This window comes from Anopheles merus, chromosome 2R (genome assembly GCF_017562075.2).
Source record: "Anopheles merus strain MAF chromosome 2R, AmerM5.1, whole genome shotgun sequence".
Lineage (NCBI taxonomy): Eukaryota > Metazoa > Arthropoda > Insecta > Diptera > Culicidae > Anopheles > Anopheles merus.
The window spans coordinates 58,301,575-58,314,919 of record NC_054082.1 but is presented as its reverse complement, the minus strand read 5'-3'; the positions used below and the strand labels follow the sequence as shown (position 1 = coordinate 58,314,919).

The window sequence follows — 13,345 nt, the reverse complement described above, 5'->3', positions numbered from 1 at the left end:
ACTCGGCATTTTTCAATGCAGAGACTCAGGGAGTTTCGATTGCACCATTGGTGAAAATCGAATAGGTATTGTTGTAGCTCGGAGTGGTCTGTGTCATTCTTTATCGTCATGTTGATTTTGATTATTAAAATCTCTATATGACGATATATCTCTATTTTATAACCATAGTGGCATAACTCTACTCCCTCTGCTAATGCTGCAGCTGCATCCTGGCGGTAAAATATTTCGTTCCCTGGTATGGAGCTACATTCTATGGGGCATTCATTGATTAGTGCAAAGATACTCATCTAGCCGTAGCAATATGCCATCTCGTTCATCTGAACACTATGTTGCAGTCGGGCGGAGTGGGACATCGTCCGTTGGTCTGGAGGGAGCTAAACCTCATTCCAACGGTTACTGTGCAACAGCCAGGCATGATAATATTCCTCACCTATTGCGAACAGTGATTGCTTTGGGAAGGTACGCAGCACTTTGCAAGCACTTTGCAACTCTCTCTCTTCATAAATATTTTACTGTTGTTGGACGGAAAAGAAACTCGTAGGATGAAACTGTGTCTGCATTGCACACCCACCATAGATTTCTATGAGAAGATAATTTATAAAAAAAAAATTTGGTTTGTTCATTTCATGAAAATATGACTCAATTTATCAGCAGCTACATACATTTTCCGTCCAAAATATCCTTTTAGCTGGGTACAATTTGTATCTCAAAATTTTCATTCATTTTTTTATTGGAAATCGGCCAAAACAGAATTTTGTCGTAACCTGTATAGAGTCTAATAACCTTGATTGAGAGACATGTTACCGTTCTGTACGACGGGGACATATTGAGTAGGGGTGAGGGGTGGAGAGCCTATGTTAATCTTGTAGAGGCTTCGGATCCACCCCCATATCAGAAAGGTATTGCTACAATACTGCCAACAGAACAATCCCTCAATGAAGTTGTTCTTTATTTAGATAGAATAGTTACTGCTTACAAATGATGGACATATGCCAGTTTTTACATGGACAGTATCTAGACAGTACCCTACAAACAACCCAAGGACGCAAAAACCGACGGCGGCCTGTGTAATCTGAGCTCTCTACAACCCAAGTAGCAGAGCCGAAGTTGTTGAGAGATTTTGCTGTGTGCCAAAGCTAGAGGCCCTGTCTTCTCTATCTAGATTTTGGACGGCAAACCGTCGCCCGTGTAGAGGTGTGTGCGTGTGAAGAAAAATTATGGATGAAATACTTGGGAAGCGGAGTTTGAAGTCTTTCGTTCGTCACACACACATACATTTACCAGCGGATATCGCTGGACCGAGTCTACCCATCTCTCTCGATCTACAATGATTTTTCTGCTATCGCTCTCATCCGAGTGTGAGGCATCCTCAGTCTGTCACGAACTTTCCCTATGGCACTTTTTGTGCCGTGTTCCTTCTTCCTCAGTTATGGAATGATTCATCCTAGCAAATTGTTGAGGTAAGTTTCTTGCTGTGTGCTTGTGCAGGTTCATTCAACTAACCCTTGGCGTCTAAAAAGTTACAGATGTGTGCGCTATTTATCAACTGCTAGCCTCGTATACAATCTTCAAAGTGAGCGACGCAAAGAAAACGTTTTCCAGTTTTAAAATATTAAGGTAAGTTTTGATCTAATCATATGCGATAAACTCTCTACAATAATACATACTACTTACATTCATTATTGCTTCATTGAGCTCCCGGTGAGGACGTCAATACTCAACAGAAGCCGGTTTAACACGCGCAGCTCCTGTTCATGACGTCATCACTAAACTGAAGCCAGCTGAACACGCGCCGCACGGATGGTACCCCGAGCGCGGTAGGAGGAAGGAAGAACGAGAGGAGGAAGAACGGTAAATTTGGAACGGGGAAAGCGTTCTGCCGTCTACACAGCGGGAGCATGACAAAACACATGTGGGAAGGGAGAGAGATACTATTCAATAAACAGCATGCGAATGTGTGCATAAAGCAAATGTGAACAACCTCATCATTTCTATAAGCAATCCGAAAAAGGGGGTGGAGCAAATACATTGGTATGCGTGAGCGGCTGAAGAAACCAGAACGTTTAGATGTGTGCGTGACGGATGGTTCGGGCGCCTGTGGCGAAGCTCTCGACCCAAGGACGCAAAAACCGACGGCGGCCTGTGTAATCTGAGCTCCCTACAAAGCTCTCAACAAAGCTCTCGTTTGCAGTCTTGTCGAGAGCTTCGCCACAGGCGCCCGAACCATCCGTCACGCACACATCTAAACGTTCTGGTTTCGTCAGCCACTCACCCAAGGACGCAAAAACCGACGGCGGCCTGTGTAATCTGAGCTCCCTACAAAGCTCTCAACAAAGCTCTCGTTTGCAGTCTTGTCGAGAGCTTCGCCACAGGCGCCCGAACCATCCGTCACGCACACATCTAAACGTTCTGGTTTCGTCAGCCACTCACGCATACCAATGTGTTTGCACCACCCCCTTTTTCGATTTACTTATAGAAATGATGAGGCTGTTCACATTTGCTTTATGCACACATTCGCATGCTGTTTATTGAATGATATCTCTCTCCCTTCCCACATGTGTTTTGGCATACTCCCGCTGAGTAGACGGCAGAACGCTTTCCCCCTTCCAAATTTACCGTTCATCCTCCTCTTGTTCTTCCTTCCTCCTACCGCGCTCGGGGTACCATCCGTGCTGCGCGTGTTCCACTGGCTTCAGTTTAGTGATGACGTCATGAACAGGAGCTGCGCGTTTTTAACCGACTTCTGTTAAGTAAGGAGCTGCGCGCGTTTCGACAGGTTCTTGGCGTAATCCAGTGCGTTGGTTTGTGGCAGTGTTGTGCTGAACGCTGTCCAAAAAAAAAAAAACAATAATTAATGTATGTAGTATGTATTACTATGGAGGTATGTATTACTATAGGATTAGATCAACACTTACCTTAATATTTTAAAACTGAAAAACGTTTTCTTTCCGTCGCTCATTTTGAACATTGTTGACGAGGCCAGCATGTAGTCTTTGATAAATAGCGCACACACCTGTAACTTTTTAGACGCCAAGGGTTAGTTGAATGTACCTGTACAACCACACATATGGGCAAGAAACTTACCTCAACAATTTGCTAGGATAAATCATTCCATAACTGAAGAAGAAGGAACACGGCACAAAACGTAAAGAGCAAAGTACGTCGCACAAGAAATCGCACATCACTTCAGTACATCCTTCCACAGGGAAAATTCTTGACAGACTGAGGATGCCTCACACTCGGATGAGCGCGATAGCAGAAAAATCATGGTTGATCGAGAGAGATGGGTAGACTCGGTCCAGCGCAATCCGCTGGTAGATGCATGTGTGTGTGACGAACGAAAGACTTCAGACCCCGCTTCTCCCTTTTTCCTCCATCATTTTTCGTCACACGCACACACCTTTACACGGGCGGCGGTTTGCCGTCCAAAATCTAGAGAGAGAAGACAGGGCCTCTCGCTTTGGCATACAGAAAAATTTATCAACAACTTCGGCTCTGCTACTTGGGGACAAGACTGCAAACGAGAGCTTTGTGGAGAGCTTTGTAGGGAGCTCAGATTACACAGGCTGCCGTCGATTTTTGTGTCCTTGGGAAAGCTCTCCACGAAGCTCCCCAAGTAGCAGAGCCGAAGTTGTTGAGAGATTTTTCTGTGTGCCAAAGCGAGAGGTCCAGTCTTCTATTTCTAGATTTTGGACGGAAAACCGCCGCCCGTGTAGAGGTGTGTGCGTGTGACGAAAAATGATGGAGGAAAAAGGGGGTAGCGGGGTCTGAAGTCTTTCGTTCGTCACACACACATGCATCTACCAGCGGATTGCGCTGGACCGAGTCTACCCATCTCTCTCGATCAACCATGATTTTTCTGCTATCGCGCTCATCCGAGTGTGAGGCATCCTCAGTCTGTCAAGAATTTTCCCTGTGGAAGGATGTACTGAAGTGATGTGCGATTTCTTGTGCGACGTACTTTGCTCTTTACGTTTTGTGCCGTGTTCCTTCTTCTTCAGTTATGGAATGATTTATCCTAGCAAATTGTTGAGGTAAGTTTCTTGCTGTGTGCTTGTGCAGCTACATTCAACTAACCCTTGGCGTCTAAAAAGTTACAGGTGTGTGCGCTATTTATCACCTGCTAGCCTCGTCAACAATGTTCAAAATGAGCGACGGAAAGAAAACGTTTTTCAGTTTTAAAATATTAAGGTAAGTGTTGATCTAATCATATGTGCAAAACTCTCCATAGTAATACATACTACGTACATAAATTATTGGTTCATTTTTGGACAGCGTTCAGCACAACACTGCCACAAACCAACGCACTGGATTACGCCAAGAACATGTCGAAAGGCGCGCAGCCCAGCGTCATTACTTAACAGAAGCCGGTTCAAAACGCGCAGCTCCTGTTCATGACGTCATCACTAAACTGAAGCCAGTGGAACACGCGCAGCACGGATGGTACCCCGAGCGCGGTAGGAGGAAGGAAGAACAAGAGGAGGATGAACGGTAAATTTGGAACGGGGAAAGCGTTCTGCCGTCTACACAGCGGGAGTATGCCGAAACACATGTGGGAAGGGAGAGAGATATTATTTTATAAACAGCATGCGAATGTGTGCATAAAGCAAATGTGAACAGCCTCATCATTTCTATAAGTAAACCGAAAAAGGGGGTGGAGCAAACACATTGGTATGCGTGAGTGGCTGACGAAACCAGAACGTTTAGATGTGTGCGTGACGGATGGTTCGGGCGCCTGAGGCGAAGCTGTCGACAAGACTGCAAACGAGAGCTTTGTGGAGAGCTTTGTAGGGAGCTCAGCTTACACAGGCCGCCGTCGGTTTTTGCGTCCTTGGGTCTCCCCAACCGTCGGTTTTTGTGTCCTTGGGAAAGCTCTCCACCCCAAGTAGCAGAGCCGAAGTTGTTGAGAGATTTTTCTGTGTGCCAAAGCGAGAGGCCCTATCTTCTTTCTCTAGATTTTGGACGGCAAACCGCCGTCCGTGTAGAGGTGTGTGCGTGTGACGAAAAACGATGGATGAAAAACGCGAGGAGCGGGGACTGAAGTCTTTCGTTGGTCACACACACATGCATCTACCAGCTTATTGCGCTACACCGAGTCTACCTATCTCTCTCGATCCACCATGATTTTTCTGCTTTCGCGCTCATCCGAGTGTGAGGCATCCTCAGTCTGTCCAGAACTTTCCCTATGGAAGGATGTACTGAAGTGAGGTGCGATTTCTTGTGCGACGTACTTTGCTCGTCTACGTTTTGGGCCGTGTTCAGTTCAGTTATTGAATGATTTATCCTAGCAAATTGTTGAGGTAAGTTTCTTGCTCACATGTGTGCTTGTGCAAGTACATTCTACTAACCCTTGGCGTCTAAAAAGTTACAGCTGTGTGCGCTATTTATCAAAGACTACATGCTGACCTCGTCAACAATATTCATAATGAGCAACGGAAAGAAAACTTTTTCCAGTTTTAAAATTTTAAGGTAAGTGTTGATCTAATCCTATGCGCAAAACTCTCCATAGTAATACATACTACATACATTAATTATTGGTTCTTTTTTTTTGACAGCGTTCATCACAACACTGTCACAAACCAACGCACTGGATTACGCCAAGAACCTGTCGAAACGCGCGCAGCCCAGCGTCATTACTTAACAGAAGCCGGTTCAAAACGCGCAGCTCCTGTTCATGACGTCATCACTAAACTGAAGCCAGCTGAACACGCGCAGCACGGATGGTACCCCTGGCGCGGTAGGGGGAAGAAGAACGAGAGGAGGAAGAACGGTAAATTTAGAAGGGGGAAAGCGTTCTGCCGTCTACACAGCGGGAGTATGACAAAACACATGTGGGAAGGGAGAGAGATACTATACAATAAACAGCATGCGAATGTGTGCATACAGCAAATGTGAACAGCCTCATCATTTCTATAAGCAATCCGAAAAAGGGGGTGGAGCAAACACATTGGTATGCGTGAGCGGCTGACGAAACCAGAACGTTTAGATGTGTGCGTGACGGATGGTTCGGGCGCTTGTGGCGAAGCTCTCGACAAGACTGCAAACGAGAGCTTTGAGGAGAGCTTTATAGGGAGCTCAGATTACACAGGCCGCCGTCGGTTTTTGCGTCCTTGGGACGAAGCTCTCCACAAAGCTCTCGTTTGCAGTCTTGTCGAGAGCTTCGCCACAGGCGCCCGAACCATCCGTCACGCACACATCTAAACGTTCTAGTTTCTTCAGCCGCTCACGCATACCAATGTGTTTGCTCCACCCCCTTTTTCGGATTGCTTATAGAAATGATGAGGCTGTTCACATTTGCTTTATGCACACATTTGCATTGAAGTACATCAGAATCCATTGAAGAGGTAGTTATCATCTGATGTTCTGTCCTGAATTAAAAGCAAGATTCTTCACTTTTATTGTCACTGACGAAAAGATAATATTTGTGCTAGCTCGGTAGCAGTTTGTCACCCCCTAATAGTGTGACTCCTCTGGCCTAACGACCCACAACTCTGGGACTCTGGGACAAAAGTAGAAAGCCTGGAGCAATATAATCGTACGTCTCTCTCTACCCGAATGACAAAATGTTGCGCGACATGCATGCTTACCCAACCGACATTGTCACGTTGCAGCCGGTTTTTTGTATTGAAAAAGTGTTCTCTACCCAACCGACATTATCGCGTGACATTTTAAAATTTTGTATGAGAAAAAACGGGCTCAAAACGTTCTCAAATCGTGCTCATTAGCAGCACTAAAGAGCACATTTCTGCAACCGTGCGACAGCGTGTATCATACATGTAGTTTCTGCATGCTACATTATTGTATAATTTCTTTATTCTCTCCTTTCTCCCAAAACAAACTCAGACTCTCTCTCATTTTCCATTCCACACATTCGCTCTTTATTTTTATCTCTTTACTCGCACATACACTTTTCAATACTTACACAATTCATACTGCCGAAAACCGGTGCGGGATATACACGTACCTGTCTTGCCTGTCTTCTCTCCTCGTTTCTCCTTTCATCCAGCGTTGTCTGCGTCGAATGGTTTGCACACGTTAAAAATTCTTCCTGCTTGCCTCCCCCTCGCTGCTCCCGTATGCTGCACTAGCGTACTGGATGATCGTCCCTACTAGTGTTGGCCGTTCCGGTCCGAACCTAGTAAAAAAGTTCCGGTCTTTATGTAGGCCGTTCCGTTCCGATCCTTTATACAAAATCGTTCCGTTCCGTTTATTCCGTTCTTTCCGTGTTTTCCGTTCATTCCGTTCCGTTCCGTTCATTCCGTTCATTCCGTTCCGTTCAATTCGTTCTTTCCGTTCACGCCGCTTCAATATTGGGGCCCTTTCCGTTGTAAGTTCGTAGGCTGAAATTTCAGCCTGTCAGCTGTTTGCATTGTATAGCAGTTTTCGGGCAGCTATCTAAGTGTGTATAATATACAGGTGCGCTTATCCCAGGGTGTATGAATTTAGAGGGCTGATTTTTATCGCTTCTGCTTGTGAATAAAGATTTTAAGAGTGTTTTGAGTATTCGTCAAGTCTCAAGAAAGCTTGTTTGAACAAAAGTTTTCACCCATTCTGTTAAAAAATGATATTCAAATTTGGTTCTAAAAAACATGTTATGAGACCACCTGGACTATATACACTTTGATTCCAGATTCCACCACCTGATCTCTTTAATGCACCTTTGGATAAATGTAAACAACACCGTGTTTTCGAGCAGGTACTCGAATCTAATTCTAGCTTTGTGGCTAGAATAATCTAGACTGAAAATTGCAGGCTAGTTTTTTTTGTGTGGTTTTGTATGAAGTGTTTACATGATTTCAGCCTCCAACTGTCAAACTCCATACAAAAAACTGACTAGAATCGTGAAGGGCCCTATTTTTATCAAGGTGCTATCGTTCGTGCGTTCCGTTCTTTGAAAAAAACCGGCTTTGTCCGGCTGTTGCTTACTGCATGCAAGATAACTGTTCACCCTTTTTCGCACACAGTATATGTTGCCTGTGCACTCTCCCATGCTCACAGGAATATTCATCGCACTTCGTCGCGTATCGTTTATAAAAATCGTGATAAGCGAAACCAAAAATGGTGTTGCATTTGGTATTATGGTGCAATTTGTAACATCTGTAATATTTTTTGTTATAATTTAGCTTATCTTAAATAGACAAATAATTATTATAAAATTTAAATCTGTACTCATATGGCAGAACTGGTTGGAAAAGATATATTATAATATGTGAGTATGAACAACGAAAAATAAAATGTATTTATTTTTTATGCCGCGATATCCACTTGATCTTGGCACTCGGCATGATTGCAATATTTAGCCATTCGATTCGAAGCATTCGGTTCCATTCGACAACCGTTTGAGTGCCGTGATGTTGTAAACAATTTATGTGAAAAAAAAACTATATGTTTTAAATAGTAAGTGAAATTCAAATAATTAGTCAATCTCGTGATACAGTCGTCAACTCGTACTACTCAATAACATCGGCATGGGTAACAGCCTCGAATGGATCGTGCCCCCGCTGGGATGATTATCCTGCTATGGGCATTTAAGTTACTGATAGCTAAGCCTCTTAGTGGTACAGGAAGGCTTTGACCGAAAATGGTCGTCGCATCTAAAAAGTTTGAAAATGGCTAAATAATAAATGCATGCTTTATACTAGCACAGCTGGTACAGCTTACTGTACATAGGTTGAACCCATCTAGATTTGGTGTCAGATATGATTTCAATTTGAAGAAGTCTTTTCGCCTTTTCATATCCTGTAACAAGTAACCCCCCCCCCCCCCTCCCCCTGGCTGACGGTTTGGCTTCTAAGCTCTGGGTCGGTACTTTTGCACTCCAGGTACACGTTCCGTTCTTTTTGAAAAATGAACTAGTTTCGTTCCGTTCCTTTTTTGAACGAAATTCCCAACACTAGTCCCTACCTTCCTGCCGCTTCTCTTCTACCAGGCGCTAGCACGTTGGAGGATCGTTCCTGCCTTCCTGCCACTTCTCCTTGGTCCGGCTCTAGCGCGTTGAATGATCGTTCCTGCCTTCTTTCCTCTCCTGTTCTGTTGTTTTCGGCACTCCTAGGGATAGAGAAAAATATTAAATATTTTGCCAACAGCTGTTCCATTTAACGCGAAGCGCAATACTTACCAACCAATTGAATATTGTTTCTATCGTGGTCCGTGCTCACTCCCGTTCGTGCGTGTGTTACGATTTCTATAGAAAACGAAATTGATTTGATATCACAATTATTCATATCATTTATTTTGATAAAGATTGATGTAACCCTTTTTTAAAAGCTGTACTTGCCAAATAGTTTTTTCGTAGTGGTTTCACTAGAGAAAAAACGAGTACGCATCGACGCGTCCTTCTGCATGCAAACTTGATTTCACACTACCACATTTTCATGAGAACGCGAAGCAGCGCCTTCCTCGTGTGGCTATACAGGTATTCCTCGATATACGCCATACTCGAAATACGCGATTTTGTTATACGCTTTTTTTAATTTGACGGTTCTTTGAGTAAATTGTACTAATTTCAGACATCGAATATCAAATGCAAAATAAATTCCCTTTTGGTTGAATATTAAAAACTATTTCAAAAGGTATAGAATTGAAAAATTCAGTATAAATTAGATCAAATAACTAATTTAGTGGCTGAAACCTACCACTTCATGCAAAATTACCATTTTACGAAAATTAGCTATAATTTGACTGAAATCCTCGAAATTCGACTTTCGCTAATCTTCGAGATACGTTATTGCCTCCGGTCCGCATTGATAGCGTATATCGGGGAGTACCTGTACAATGATACAAAGAGCGGACGAGAGGAGAACGCTTGCGTGAACGATTGGTGTAGCAAGCGAAATTGGACAAGTCCCAGAAAAGCGAGACGCAAGAGTTTCTCTCTAACGATGGAAACAGAAGAGCCATATGAAACATGAGGATGATTGGTGTGACACAGCCAAGTTGCGAGCAAAACCAGACCAACACCCAGAAGAGCGAGGCAGAACGAAAAAATTTCTGAATGTTAGAATGAGAAAAATGATAGATACACATAAAAATCGCGCGATAATGCCGTTTGGGAAATCGACCCGCACGACAAAATGTCGCATGCGACATGCATACTTGAAAATGATGCTTCCTGTAAAACATTGCGGGGGTTGCGAAAAGTATCATCTGATCGAAATCTTCTGATAATTTAAAAAATCTTTGTTTTTTTCATTGATTTTGTTGCTGTTTTGTCGATAAGATTACTATTTCAAATTTTGTGGATATTTTTCGAAATAAAAGGTCAAAATTCAGGTGTTTGGTCTGCTACAACCACGTTTCTCGTACGTTTATATGTCTATACGTTTATATGTTTATACGTTTATACGTTATTTATACGTTTATACGTTTCATCGCACGTTTATACATGCTCTCGCGTTGCTGTAATTATTACTGCTTAAACTACCCGTCACACATTCCGAGGGTTGCGAGTAGTATGATTTGCTCGAAATTTTATGGTATTTTAAATAATCTTTATTTTTTGTTCATTATTTGCTTTTTTGTGTTGTTATTTGTCGAATAGATCACTTTATCAATGTTAGTGAATTTTTTCAAAATATAATGTCGAAATTCAGGTGTTTAGTATGCTACAATTCGCATTGTTATACCTAGTCTAGGGGTGCTATAATTATAACTGCTAAAACTAACGGCCCGTCAAATATTGCGAGGGTTGCGAATGATATCATTTGCTTGAAATCTTACGGTATTTTAATAATCTTTGATTGCTATTCAGCATTTTTTTGCGGTTGTATTTGTCGAAAATATCACTATTTGATTTTATGTGGATTTTTGGGGTGCTATAATTATAACTGCCCGTCAAACATTGCGAGGGTTGCAAGTGGTATCTTGTGCTCAAAATCTTAAGATATTTAAAAAAATATTTAATATTTATTCACAAATTATTATTTTGCTGTGTTATTTGTCGAAATGATTACTTTTCCAACTTTTTTGGATTTTTGCAAAATAAAATCTCAAAATTTAGGCGTTTAGTAAGCTATAATTTGCAATGTTATATCTGCCCGTCAAACATTGCGAGGGTTGCGAGTAATATCATCTGCTCCAAATCTTATGGTATTTTGAACATTATTTATATTTTATTCATAAATACTTTTTTTTGCCGTGTTATTCGTCTAAAAGATCACTGTTTCTATTTTTGCGGGTTTTTGCAAAATAAAATGTCTGAATTTAGTTATTTAGCGTGCTACAATTTGCACTGTTATACCTGATCTCGTGTTGCTATAATTATAACTGCTAAAACTAGGAGTGAAAAAACTACCAAGGCTCGCAAGCTCTTTAATGCGAGGGCTGTGGGGCTGTGAACTTGTATGGCGTGCGAGCCCTCGCGCGCCCTCGCAAATCGCTGTCAATTGCATGGCGGGTGCTCTCGTGGTGCTATAATTATAACTGCTAAAACTAGGTGTGAAAAAAGTACCAAGGCTCGCAAGCTCTTTAGTGCGAGGGCTCTGGGGCTGTGAACTTGTTTGGCGTGCCCTCGCAAATCGCTGTCTATTGCATGGCGGGTGCTAAAACTACCCGGTCTCCGTTTAGCCCCGGTCTCCGTCCCCCAGGTGCTAAAAAACGGTCTCCGTTTGAGTCAGGTAATGCAAATGACCTTCATTCAGTTCGATATATCAAACTAGAGACAAATCGAGTTCTCTAACACGGATCATAATAGAAAATGAGCATTTTTGATACTTTTTCTCAAGCAGTTGAGTCACATAATCGGCACTGATACTAATCGCAACCATCGCAATGTTTGACGGGATGTTAGAAATATTACTGTTCTCTGTTCGTTCACACGCGGTCGATATCGTGCCAACACTAGACTTAAACCCACGCATGTTGTTGAGTCGTACGAGTTAAAAATTGTATCATGGGACCGCCCGTTAAGATAAGTATCTTCCGTATTGGATACTTCATTCAAAAGGATTTGTAGTAGTGCTCCGTGTTATAACCGACTCCAGAGTCGAGGGTGTATGGAGCTGGGCGGAGCTGGCTTTTTATGTAGGCTTTCTTAACATGTGAAGTTCCATGAAATCGCATATTCGCATAACTGGAGGCTTTCAGTTAACAATGTAGTTTTCTAACTCGTCCTGTAGTATAATTGTCGACTCTTAAAACTGACTATTCGGCTGATTTTACTGAATAAGTCTCGAAAGCCTGTATGTTGGCCTGTGTCCACATAGGTTATTACGTAAATTTTTTGACGTGAAGGAAACTGTGTGTTTAGAACAACAAAAGTATTCGGATTTTGCCTTAAGTATTTCCTTTAAAAGCATACAAAAAAATCGATGAAACAATAATTGCGATGGTTCGCGATGCGAGGCTGGTGCCTTGCAATTGCATTTGGTTGTATGCAATGCATTTTATTGATACATGCGGTGTACAATTTGGGGACTCCAATAATTAAAAGAAACCAGACATCAAGGATTGAGCAAACCAAGCAACACATAACTGTTAGGGATGTAAATGACGAAAACAAAACTCATGAAAATTGAGGTGCATAATCATTTTACTGTAGCGACCATTTTACTAGCAGCATTTTAGCGTTAATACTTACTTATCCGGCACTACAACCGCTTTGCGGTCTTGGCCTGCCTCAGGAGTGTCCGAAACCGCTCACGGTCTCGCGCCTTCGTCTGCCAGTCCGTTATCCCGGCCTTAATGACGGACGCCTCCACGCCATCTTGCCACCTCAATTTGGGCCTACCACGCCTCCTCTGTCCTTGTGGACGGCCTAAAAAAGCGTTTATATTTTATATATATATTTTAGGAAGTATAAACCAAACTATATGCTAATATTATCTCATAAAAACAATAGCCCTGCCACACTACATTTCTACTCCAATCAATCACCACGCCTCCTTCGTGAATGATGTAAGCAAGCCTTTGATAAAGAAAAGATTTTACGCCAAATAAGAAGATATTGAGAAAAAAATAAAGTAAAAAAATTGTAATGAGAGGTGGAGTTGCCGGTCGATAAGATTGAGACATTGCCACAAAAAGTGTAGATATGACTTGTGTAAGGATTAAAAGATAAACAAACGATAAATAAGAGGAAGGATTTTTTTAAATTCATAACTATGATTTCAAACAATCACTTCCCGTTATCCTGGGAAGATAACATTTTTCTCAGTGTACTGTAGCACTTTAAGTCATCTTCTCTATAAATTTGAGGAAAATCAGTTCGGTGCTTCATTTTTAACAAAATATTAACATCATTATATCTTGATGAAACCGTCAAGAAAAGGAAAATGGTAGGGGAAGAAGAGGGGGAAGGTGTAAAACGAGCACAAAAAAAAACCCTTAACTATAAACTACCTTTGTG

The 13,345-nt window shown here is 42.3% G+C and overlaps 3 long non-coding RNA genes across 5 annotated transcripts; 1 reads left to right on the top strand and 2 right to left on the bottom strand.

Moving 5' to 3' along the window:
• Positions 1–1,401: 1,401 nt before the first annotated feature.
• On the top strand, positions 1,402–5,816 carry LOC121603397. Its single transcript, XR_006006676.1, has 3 exons — positions 1,402–1,460; positions 5,372–5,469; positions 5,556–5,816. It is a non-coding gene; the product is annotated as an uncharacterized LOC121603397 (long non-coding RNA).
• Positions 2,697–3,353, bottom strand: LOC121603392. 2 transcript variants are annotated; one of them, XR_006006668.1, is made up of 3 exons: positions 3,085–3,353; positions 2,916–3,019; positions 2,697–2,826 (listed from the first exon to the last, which is right to left on the bottom strand). It is a non-coding gene; the product is annotated as an uncharacterized LOC121603392 (long non-coding RNA). The 2 variants fall into 2 exon arrangements; XR_006006669.1 differs by having other exon boundaries at positions 2,916–3,013.
• A 477-nt stretch (positions 5,817–6,293) lies between the features above and the next one.
• Positions 6,294–12,620, bottom strand: LOC121603395. Of its 2 annotated transcripts, none has more exons than XR_006006672.1 (3): positions 9,119–11,314; positions 8,905–9,048; positions 6,294–7,135 (listed from the first exon to the last, which is right to left on the bottom strand). It is a non-coding gene; the product is annotated as an uncharacterized LOC121603395 (long non-coding RNA). The 2 variants fall into 2 exon arrangements; XR_006006673.1 differs by lacking the exon at positions 6,294–7,135 and adding an exon at positions 12,578–12,620 and having other exon boundaries at positions 8,594–9,048; positions 9,119–9,184.
• Between the last annotated feature and the right edge of the window lie 725 nt (positions 12,621–13,345).